A 12691-nucleotide genomic window follows, 5' to 3' on the forward strand; every position below is an offset into this window, starting at 1 on the left:
TTCACAATCTACAATTTTGTGAATAAAACCAGTTATTTTAATCTTAGTACTTTTTTTTAGATTCTAAGGACTGCAGTTTAAAAAACAATATATGTAAGAATGTTCTTACTTCATATTTTGAAGTATAACAACCATAATTAAGACCCTCATCAGATGGTTTCTAATTAAGTTCCAAAGAAAACATTAAAGTAGGTACTCCTAGGTGGAATTCAACCTTTAAATAAACCCATTGCCTTCAAGTGAACATCAGCTGCTTACAGCAAATCTGAATTTGTGCTTACAGATTTTGTTGTCAAGGGGTGCAAACAGATACTGCTGCTAAGAGAGAAAAAATCCTTAACATCCACAAGTCATTGCCTTCTATCTTTTCCTTTAGATTATGTGTTGATTGAGTAGTAAATTACTTTGTTAAATCGATGGATTTTTTTTAAAGTTGAATTTTTGAGGATTCATTTACCCAAAACGACATACGAATACACACATACCAGCTGTAAGGGATAATTTTCTTATTAATTTCAGATACAGAATGTCAGCTTCATCCTGATGGACTGAGGAGATCTCTAAAATTCAGCCTAATGTAAAATACCTCTATAATTCACAAATTCTCCCTAGCATCTTCAGAATTACAAAATGGCAGCAAGCCAATTTTTGTTGGAAAATGTAATATTATTCAAATATTCAAATATTATTATTCAAAGTGTTCCTGACCTACCACAGCAAAGGGCCCCACTTTCGCTCTTGAATTATGGGGAAATATCCAGCAGCCTAAAATTGAAGACGCTGGAAGAAATACTCACCAAATCAAGAAAAATCAAGAATCAGTTTTCATTTTGCTTTGCTAACCAACAATTTAGACAGTAAATGTGAATTCCTCATTTTTATGTGAGATTATTAACAGCCTAGACCTTGGACATTTATTTCCACAGAAACATCATTGAGAATAGGGGAAATATTCAAATGAACAAACACATGAAAAGCATAGCTGTGCCCTGATCTCTCTTTTCATTCCTCCGAGTATTTCATTAAGTAGCATCTCTCCTTTACTTTTAACTAGAATTTCCCTTAAGCTAGTGCATCCCAGATGTAGAGAATATCATTAATAGGCACATCTCTACAGCTATGAATTTACAAACTGATTATCCGAATTTTTCTTGCTACTCCTAAGTCTTAAAATAAACACTTTTCCTCTGTTTTTTCTGTCATACTGGGAAAGATAGCTGTCTGACAGAAATTAGACAATCTCCTTTTTCTTTGTTTGGCCAAATTTACTCATGTCTGTAGCAAATATGGCCCATTATCTGAGCTCTCAGTAGCTCAAGACAATGAGCACAGAACTATTTGTCTCAGGGTAGGCTCTAATGTTTTTTAGCCACTGGGGCTGCCCAGGGCGTTTGCAGTGTGCAGGCAAAACATGTTCCTTGCTCCTGCATGTTAGAGCGCCTGGCTGGTCCTGGCATGTCCAGTGTGTGCTCGATGGAGTGCAGAAATAAACACAGAAATATTTTACCATGGGTTATAAACTTCCTGTGGGGATGAATCTCACTAATCCCAAGGTATGAGCCACTCCATCTTGTCTTTTCTTTCAAACTTTCCCCTCCTTCTATTTTTCAGTTTTTCTTCATACCCTCACCGTTCTCCTGTCTTTAGAGTCAGACAACAGTCAAATTTTCTGATGCACAGGAAATTCCAACATTTCAAAACTTGTTTTTCTTCTGTATTAGACATCACGTCGTTTCATGTTAGGCGCTAACACTGCTGGCATGTCATATTATATTAGAGCATGATACATTAGCTAAAATAATATATTTACATTATTCAATTTACAGCATTATTTTATTTTTATTATGTAAGACTGATTTATTATATATTGTTTATTTTAATTTTATATTATTTTAATAAATTATTAAATATATTATTTCATTGTCATGCTCAGTGTCAAATGTGCCTCACTGCAAGAAACATAAGAGACATCATACTAAAAAAAGTCATATCTTATTATCTTCTTCTAATCAGACTAAAAAGTTCAGACTGTTGCTACTGAAATGTGACACAGGCTAATCACAAATCAACCAAGAGCTCATTGAAAGAGTTATACTTTAATAAGTTTATTGGCAAATAAGTACAAACACTTTTTGAGACTGGAGATTTGGGGAAGATTATATAACAGAGACAAGATCCTTTATTCAGTAAAAATCCAAATTTTATTCTCAAAACCAAGACGTAACTCCTGTTAAAAGGAAACAGACCCAGTGCTGAGTACCCATGAACATGAGTACTGCTCATGTGAACATACTGTTTCTGGGACTGCACTTAATAAACATTGCATGCTTCAGCCACTACAGACTTTCCTACGGAACGACCTATACATGACTGAAGAGGTGGTCACTTGGCAGCATGGGGTGGAAGCAGTGTATCAGTAGGACACAGTAACACCAGCTGAAATGCTGATATTGGAAATATACCTCCGGTTTTGTTTGTCTACAAGAGAAAAAGAGGGATGAAACTAGCCATTAATAATTCTAAGCATCGCAAAGTTATGTAAAAACATAGAAGATGAATTCTTCAAAATAAAAAGAGAAATGCCCTTGTATGTGATGTGGGGAGTGCATTGACAAGTGCTATCCGAGCAGATTGAAAGTATTGCTGATTACATGCCTCCAGGAAGATAAGGGACGTTCAGTCTAGGAAATCACTTACTGGCAAGATTTTTTTTTGTAAAGTAACTGCAAAAAATGGCTTTATGACAAAAGAGAACCATGGGAAACCAAATACTGTAAAGAAGTCGTTTCCTCATCGAGTGATATACTCTCCTCCTTGGTCTCCTTACTCTGATTCAGCCCTTCCAAGATGACAGGAAGGCTACACTTCCATACAGTGATAAGCAATATGACAGCTTTGAAATTCACAGCAATGTTCTACAGGGATATAGTTTGATGACAACTGTCTTTGATAGAGTCTTTTCTCTGCTGCTTTGTCATTCTCTCTTACCCAGTGTGTAAGGTATATACATTTCCATACACAGCCAGACAGAAAATGTTTCAACGTTTAATTAGAGGTGAATAGTACCAAAGAAAGTAAAGCAAATGCTGAAGAGTATATTTTTACATTTCTCACACACAGTGAAGATGAGCATTAAAGAATCTGATGCAAATCTTCACTGCTTATAATAAACTAGGATTAATCACTGGCATCAAAGGAGCATTTATTATTGTTTATTTTCCATAATGTTAGAGATAATTCCCTGCCCCAGAAGTGTTGATAGATAATATAGACAAGAAATTATTCATAAATTCTCTTCTCCAGGATCAAATATATTGCATGACCTATCTCTACACATCAAAACTCACTTTTGTACTATTTATTCATTCAGTTGACTAAGTGATGTTGGAAAATGAAAATAGTGCTGGAAATGACTAACATTTCACAATTAGCTGTTTACCAGGTGTATATTCTGTGCCACTGTATGCCACTAGATTTTTGAACTGTATGAAGAGCCAGAGAAATTAAAGGGATGTTACTGAAAAGGAAGAAGCAAAAGAAAACAAAGCTCATCAATCATCTGGTACCAAAGGTTTTTTTCCCCTCATCGTCTCAGTTGTGATTCTACAGTTACAGTGCTCAAGTGCCAAAATATAAGCATCTGGTGTCATTTTGATTGTCTTCTGGTACGTGAACTATTCTCATGGGGCTGTCAAGAGATGACACAGGAGCTATGCCCTACGGCAAAAGCTGCAAGCCAGGCAGGACTCCCATAAGGATCTCAAAGCACACTCAGTGGGCAACCAAACCAAGCCCTACTAGATCTCCACTAGTTGCAGTGAGGTTTTGAACACCAAACTCCCATGTAAAGATAGACAATTACATTTAAGCATCTTAATATCAAATCTGTTAGTGTCTGTATTAGTGTGATGAGTTCACAATTTTTGAAACAGATAAGAAATTTTTTATTCTCTCAAGTATTTTTCCCTCAAGTAAGAAAAAATATGGAAACACTTCATATTTTTTCCCCATTAATTCCAGATTTTTAGCATTTCCAGATTAAATTTTTTAGAAGTTTTCTATGTTTTCCTTGAATTCTCTTTTTTTTTTTCCTTGTCCACATGGGAAATCATCAAGGATTGCTATCAAAACAGTGACCATTAGCTTGGCTAGAATTATAAATAAGTGTTCCAGAAAATCCCAGAATTGTAAGAGGAACACCACAATAATAAAATATTTTACTAGAATTCTAGCATAATAAATTTTATCATGAGTGGGTTCTGCTAGATCTGGACTAGTAAACGGCAATTGTTACAGCAGATACTATCAGCTCAGACAATTTGAGATAATGAGATTTATAATATTTCTAAAGTCATAACTTCTGGAATCACAGTATGGTAAGAGAAATTCAGTTGTCATTTAAAAAAAACCTTCTGAGTCATAGCCAAATATTAAAAATGTGAACCAATATAGACCACTAAAGAACACTGAAGATAAATAAGAAGAAATTAATGTTTTGTATAAAATAAAATTAAAAGAAAGATAGCTTTGAGGTTGTTAAATCATGAGATTTACACTAGACTTGGCAACACTAGATTTAAATCTAATAGCTGTTTAGTTTAATGCTCCATCTCCGACAGTGGATCATATCAGGCTTTAATTACATTTTTATCTCTTTCAGGAAGGGATGGTTAGGCCTCATATACACTAAGGACAATTTTACGATAAAGTGAGTCTCAGATGTCGCCTGAACATAAAGTGAATTAACAACAGGGGGCTGCATCCCTGATGTATTAGTAGAAGACTTTTTCCTCCATTGTGAAGGTGAAAATGCAGCAGAAGCGTATGTCCTCCTAAACTGCACAGGGCGACATCAAACAATTACTTTTCCATCAAAAACAGAATATTGAATGGACAATTTATTGATTTTAAAGAAATACGCTGTTGTTCATGGGATTTTCCATTAACCTAAGGTCTGCACTCTGAAAATCAGACATTCTGTCTGCAAAAACTCACTTTCCGTGAAGAAAAATGTCTGTTAAAATTAGTAAAGTTTAATAAGGAAAGGAAGTAGTTCCATTTCAGGAATTATACAATTAAAATAGCTTTTAAACATGGATATTTTTTTCTGAGCTTCTTATTGTTTTATTCAGCACAAATAGCTCACCTTGTCTAAAGTTTCCATCAAGAAAATTTAGAGAGCGAGTGATAATATGTGCAAGAGGTTTGAACTTAGAGATGTTCCTAAAGTGTTTATGTAATGAAATAAATTAAATGAAACATTACAATTCAAAACCAGCCAACCCGTATGAAATGTTCTCGACAATTTTTGCTACTTGGCATTTAAATTGCTCACCGTCTCAGCGTCCTTGGAAAGCAGTGTGCCACTGCTTACATTGAGGTTGAAGGAAGTACACTGAAATCTTGTTTATTTCTCATTTTCTATCTCTCACAAAAGACAACCGCCACTCCATAAATACACAAATGCATCCCAGAAAAATCCAGGCAAAATAGGCAATCACAGAGAGTACCGTTGTTACCACAGAGTAACAATGTCAGTTTGGGGTGAAATATTACATTCCTGGACAGGGAGCCAGTACTAAGGAAGTGTGTGCCTACCAATATTCAGGTCTCCTAATATTGCATCACTGAGAAGACAGAATTTCCTGCTCTCCGGGAAGGAAAGTGGCATGCCGTCTCTACAGCAAGCCTATCAAATTGATAAGGAATTCCTTGCTGCAAAAAGCAGCAGCTCTGCGCTGTGCGGAAGGCAATGAGCAAAAGGGCACATGCTTGTGGAAGCAGACTTCCAAGGGCACTCCTCTGGCTAGCAACATTTTTCTGCCTTTTTTTTTTTTTTCCTACAGAATTCCATTTTTTTTCTTCCATGAGAATGCAGAAGCCACCATTCTGGGCCAGACTGAAGGTCTATCTAGTTCATGATCCTGTCTCCGACACTGTCTAACTTAAAGGCTATTTTCCTCTTTCATCCTGATCAGAAACATGTTTTTGTAATTTATTGTCCACGCTTATGTTCCCTTGGCTTTCCTTTATGGCATGGTGCGATCCTTAGCCAGGGAGAAAGTTTTGATAATTCCATTATTCTGTTCAGTGAAAGGGTGTTTCAGACGGAACAGATTGCTGAGATTTCTGGCTGACTGTCCTTGAGCTCTCCTGTCAGAGGAAGTCCCTCAATATTTCATGTTTACTAGTTCAGTCGTCTTATTTTATTTTCAGGAAATAGTAGATATACTTAATGGAAGCCTGATATGCCTGATTTAAACCCACCTCAAGGATTTTTGTCAGCACTAGTATCTTAGAGCAAAATGGATGATGCTGTTCCTTAATCAGCCATGAGGTGGCTGTTAAGTTTTCCAGAACTAATTAAATTCAAGGCACGCCTGCCCATCACAGTCTAAGGACTTAATGGTGTTTCTGTCACAGTGCAGAAAGTCATGCTGCTTTCAGCTTGTGCAGGATCAGCACTGAAGGGTCTGGAGTTATCCAAGTCTGTCCCACAGTGGAATGTGAAAGGACAAGAAAGTACAACCAGGTGTAGGGTATAGCAGGGAAAACTGTTCTTTTTAGACCACATCTCACTATCTTTTTACTATTGTCAGTTAAAATTTGAAACAATGTCTTAAAGGGTACCCAGAAATGTTAAATAATGTTCTATCCTCTTGGTTGTTTGGGGTTTGGGTTTATTTGGTTTGGGTTTAGGTTTTTTTGGTAACAATTTTCTCCGTCATTTTGCTGTTTTGTCGTATTGGTAGCCAAAATTGTACAAGTTACAGTCTTAAAATCTTCCAAGTTCTATCTGATTATGTCGCAAATCTTGCCATAAAATTTCTCAAGAGCTACTTTTACAAAAACTTCCAAAATTTCACCCACCATAACCAAAAACTGGGACACAAGTGAAAACAGAGATACAGGAAACAAGTAAATTATTAGCATCACATGTTGTTTTGGTTTTGTTTTGTTTTTTACTTTCATGACACCATGTTACTGATCTAAATAATTTTAATAATAAAGAATAAATTAGAACTAGTTCTTCTGAGACAGTTAAGCTGGTGTCTAAAACAAGGGTTATCTGTTGTAGGACTACAAGATCCACTGGATGTCATTGCACTGGATTTATTTATACAGCATTCTTACTGCACAGAAATGCTGACCAAGGATGTAATAAACTACTTCAGAAAGCAAAAATACATGAAACATAATTTATTTGTGAACAACAAAACTGAAAAATAGATGAACTGTAAAAGATGTAATACTGCTTATATACACTTTCACATATGAAGTTGCTTTCCCAAAAGTAAAAGACACTACCTGAATTATCAACAAGACATGCAATTGTTCATGTCATTGATTTGAATCTTCAGTGTTAATATTTATTTTAAACAGACATTGCCCTTGCTTCTATTGTCCATCCTCATAATCCAGGTATATTAGTAAGAGAATTCGGCATTACACAAAACCTCTTTTACATTAGTATTGGTAGCTTCCGAACTACTCCAGTAATGTTTTACAACAAAAAAGTTTTAAGACTTTCTACTGATAATTCATTCAAACAGATTCAGGTTTTAACAAATTCAGATGAAGTTAAAACACTAGGTATTGAATGTGCCATAAGATTTAAGTTCTACCAGTAATAATACTTAAAGACATATACATTATTTTTAAAAAATCTTTTGTCATAATGAGCAAGAACATTTGCTTACAAAGACATTTTCCTTCTCTAAAAAATATTAGTTTTAGGTTTCAAAGTAAAGTTATTAGAATAAAGATAGCATAAACCAGCTTTTTTTTGAGCATTAAAAATACAGAAAGCAAAAGTTGTCTTCCCAAATATTGTATTTGAGTAAGAATTTATAGATTGTGGTTTCCCTTCTATGTATTTCATGACTGACCCACTGCAAATGCTGTATGATAATCATCATTTTGGCTTTACTATATAGGCCTATTTTTATTCAAAGTGGATTTTAATACCTAACTGGAACCCAGAATTTCTTTTTTTTCAGTCACAGCTAGTTTCTAGTTATGAAAAGAATGACATGTCCTCACCACATGTGTAATTTGGAATCCTTTATAAAAAGGAGAAGTGAAATATATTTGTAAGTAGCATGGGATTATTAGATGAATTACAGAAAAAAATATCTTCTGTCATAGTTGCTTCCTGGTTGGTAAATGTTTTTATAGGTCTTGAGCTTGTTGGCTGTAGCCAATGAACACTTCTTTACCTACAGAATTACAATTTGTCTATACGGAAAAAATCTTTGCCAATATCTGGGTATTTCAGTACTTTTTTTTCTAGCCTACTGTGTTGAGCATTACTAAATTTTTTCAGTTTTTTCTTTCGTCACTATTCATTGAATTCTTAAACTATGTATTTTTCTTATAGATGTGAGAAGCAAATTAAAGCCTCAAGCTGTTCAGTGACAGGAAGAGTCCTATTGCGTAAAAATGTTACCTTATATTGGCTTCTTTGCCTTGCTAATGCATACAATACCTGACATAACTGCATTACGGTGTTATTGGTTGGAGATAAATAGCTTTTATCATCTACTTTGATTTATATAATTTATAACGTGTACTTATTTTCTTAAGGAAGATGTTCAAGTTCTTGATGACTCTGGTCTGTATACGAAGAACAGGTTTGGACCACGTCAGCAACCATCCCATCCTCCTTTTTGCTCCAAAAGAAAGAAGAAAAATTTTTCAGCAGCATCTTACATCCCTTAATCAAAGAGCAGAGCTCACAGACAATAGCTGAGGTAGAGAACAAAATATCCTTATGGAGCAAATATCAACCTCTGAATACCCTCTGAATATTTTAGCCATTCATATTCAGCACCTGAAATACAAGGAACTAAGTCTTGCTACAGAAATGTAAGATACAGCTTTATCTTTTCTTTTCTCCTGAAACATGCATGCACACTTACATATGGACACACTTATGACTCAGATACATGCACTCTTAAAAGTAGAGGGATTTTTACAGAATTAGATAAGACTACTAAACTTATAGCTGAGAAGAAGTGTGAACAGTAAAAAACTAGGTTAAATTATTATTCTCAGTAAAATTTGAGCATTTCTAACTAGGAAATAGGAAAAAATAAGGCCTACATTTAGTTAGACTTCCTTTTACGCTTTGAATAAATTATTAATCTTCTGAAGCAAAGGAATGTTGACCTTTCCTTGTAATACAACGTAAAGTTCACTTTGGGCTGAACTATGGGGACAAACTATTTTTATAACTGAAGATTCACTTGCAATTCGTATTTCTTCTTACATATTTCAAAAGAAGAAGAACTCACAGGAACATGAGGCTAACACAAGTTCCAAATACCTTTGCCAACATCTGAAATTTCCCCTTGAGCGCATTGCTTAAAATTGTTTGGAACAACTGTATGTTTTAGTATTTTAATTAGACTTTAATACCTTGAAGGTAATTAAATACTGTATATTCTATATTGACCAGTGCTCACAGACTCCCTACCTATTAGATAAACTGGCAGTCTCATATCTGCAGACTAGTTCTATATTTTTTTATTCATGTAAGAAACGACTTAATTTCCCTTTTGCCTCATGCTTGAAAAACAAAAGTTTTTCATGAAATGTAAAAAATGAAAAAGTTTTTCATTTTTGTGCTTATGACTTTCCAGGAAGAGAACTGACAAAGTACTGACCTCCTGCAGTAAGAGAATGTGACAAATGTTAATGAGGATTAGTGCTAATGAACAGCATGACTTTCAAATTAAATACTTTTCATTTGGTCGTGGGGTAAAAGCTCTTTTCCAAAATGCTAACAAATACTTTAAATATGGATACATTACATGAACAATCTCTCAAAGGTGACAGAAAGGGGGGGTAACTTTTCATCTTTGCATTAGAAAATAAAAAGGAAAATGGGTTTTTATACCTAAACAATGATTTAATCTATATGTATTCCTTACTTAAACTGTGCTACTTTTAGAGGAACTGTTACTGAAAAAGGCATTAGGAAACAAATTCAGAAAAAATATTGAGAGATCTAAAGATGGATACTGCAGAGTCATGTATTTAGGCACCCATCTGTCAGAGCACAATGCAGAACAGAGAGTCAGGTCACAGATCTACTTGAAACTACTCTTCTCCAGTACAACACAATTGCCATGCTGCCTTTCTTATATTTCTTCTTGGCAATACTATATATGAAACTATTAAATACATAAAGAAAATATTACGTCAGTCCCTGAAACTCTGTTCTTGGTTCTGCCCCAGTGTAGGTATTTCAAGGCTGTAAAACTGCAGTAAGTCTTAAGTCTTAAACTTATTGCTGAATAACAGCTCCTTCACCTTCCAAATGGTTTAGTGTATGCAGTTTGTAATTCTGTTATCAGGCTCCCATCATTATGCATCTTATGACATGTCAGCCTTATAATTGGAAAGGGAAATGTGAATCACACTCACAAAACGTTATATCTGTATGGGTTGGCCCAATGAGTTGTAGGCCTCAAAATTTTGACAAATTAAAAATATAATTGTCCAGGCTCCTTATATAAGTTTGTATTGTCTGCTGAGGGAAGACCTGAGGCTATTCTCAAGACCACTCAGCCACATGCACCCAGCATGCCAGCAAACTTGGCATGGCCAGAGAGCATACAGGATCTTTCACCAAGCATCACGCTAAGTGTTTGCAGGCAGTCTGCAGGCAGCCCACAGGCTCTCAGGTAAACAGCTTTGGGGACTAAATCCAGAGGCAGCTCTTAATAACAGGTATAGAGATAGCATCTATGTACTAATAAAGTCTTTCAATTTAACCCATGTAGTGACTTGCAAATGGCTTTGGATTTGGATGTTTCTTGACTGAGTTAGCAGTAGGACTTCCATGAGCCACCCCTTTGTGGGCTAACTGGACATCTTGATACTAAGTTACACATGTCCATGAACTCCTTAACCATGAGAATCTCCTGCTTCAAGAAAATGAGAATAAACTACCTGGCAGTGCCATTGGGTTATTCTGAGTACATATAATTGTTCCAAACTCTTGCAGTACAGCAAGCCAGCTCATGCCAGTTTGAGCAATAAATATTCCTCGTTCCCCTACCTGAGGCTTATACAACGTGAACTGGTAAACAGAAATTGTGCTCACACATCTGTCAAAAGAGCAATGCAGCAATTTAACAATAGAGCAGTTCCAGTCTGTCACATTACATATACCCATGTTTAATAGCATTTTTGGAGATAAATTTACTCGTTGATTACTTGGGAGAAGAATACTGCCTTCCACTCTTCTATCTCTTAGGTGGAAATGCATCAATTAGTAAGATATCATTCATGTATATGCATAGATACATTCACTTGCAGATTTTTTTTCATAAATCTTATTATTCTGGGTAAATTATTCTGTATAAAATGGGCTGAACAGCCAAGTCTAACTCCGCTGTGCAGCCACAACTGATTAATGATATCACTCCATGTCTTAAAAGCTAAAATAATTTATTGTCTCTCATAAATAATATAGGAATTATTGCTGTCTGCACAGAAGAAGAAACATGCTGTCTGCAAAAAATTACTAAAAGTTCCTAACAGAGGAGTGCTAATTGATCTTTAAATTATTAATAGAATTCCTCTGGGTTCTAATCCTCCACAGGGAGGGTTTTGTTTTGGTTTGGTTTTTTGTTCTCCTGAGTAAAATAACTTTATCTTTATTATAATTTCCTGAGAAGTAACTATAGCTTTTGTTTTGAGTTTGAATGAAAGACTGAGCACATTAACATATGGATTTATACATATTTTAAGTTAAGACCTTGACTAATACAATGAAATACAGAAATCAACAGAAGACTTATGTTATTGTCATTTCATAGTAATTACATTAGCACTATCAAGAAAGCGAGGATAAATCTGTCTGCTCAATTATCTTGGCTAGGAAGCTGCATTTTCATTGTCTTCCCCCATTATTCATTAAAGTTTGTGTTTGCCTTAAATAAAATAAGTTCAACTCCCTGATTAATGAGCTCTCTTAACCTTTGTCTGTGTAATTCTACATGTTTTTGTCATGAGAACATTCCTGGTTTGTGTTTAACTGTATGAATCTTGAAGTTCATTTTTCTCTCCAGTTCTGATTGCTTTCTTGGTTTTTGTTTTGTTTTGTTTTTTAAAAAATCACTACAGAGATAATGTCTCTCCTGAAAATACCTTTAAGAACATTTCCCAGGCACCATATGAAGAAAGCAATACCCGACCTGGATTTGTGCTATTATGGTTTCCAACTTCTTTTCAGTTCTGCTGATGATATATATGGTGTATATAATCCAATATGGTACATGACAGTATACTGACATACACCAGAATGGAACTCTGATCCAGGGCATCCACATTCAATGAAACCTTTACTGTTCAAGAACATACTGCCTGAGAAATTGCAATTGCACTGTTGACCAAGTTTTCCACAGCAGGCACACAAGTTATTGTATGAAGTTTGAGCAAGTAGAACTGCAGAAAATGCAGGAACATATACAAAGGAATTAATCACATAAGCAAACAGCAGTTTCAGCTCCCAATTATCACAGCTCTTTTAGGGCGCACATTTCACTAATACAAATCATAGAATCATAGAATCTTCATGGTTGGAAAGGACCTTTGAGATCATAGAGTACAACCATACGCACACACCACACAAAAAAACCAACAAACCCCCCCCAACCCAAACCAAACATAAACAAAA

Source organism: Rissa tridactyla, chromosome 2, assembly GCF_028500815.1.
Source record: "Rissa tridactyla isolate bRisTri1 chromosome 2, bRisTri1.patW.cur.20221130, whole genome shotgun sequence".
Lineage (NCBI taxonomy): Eukaryota > Metazoa > Chordata > Aves > Charadriiformes > Laridae > Rissa > Rissa tridactyla.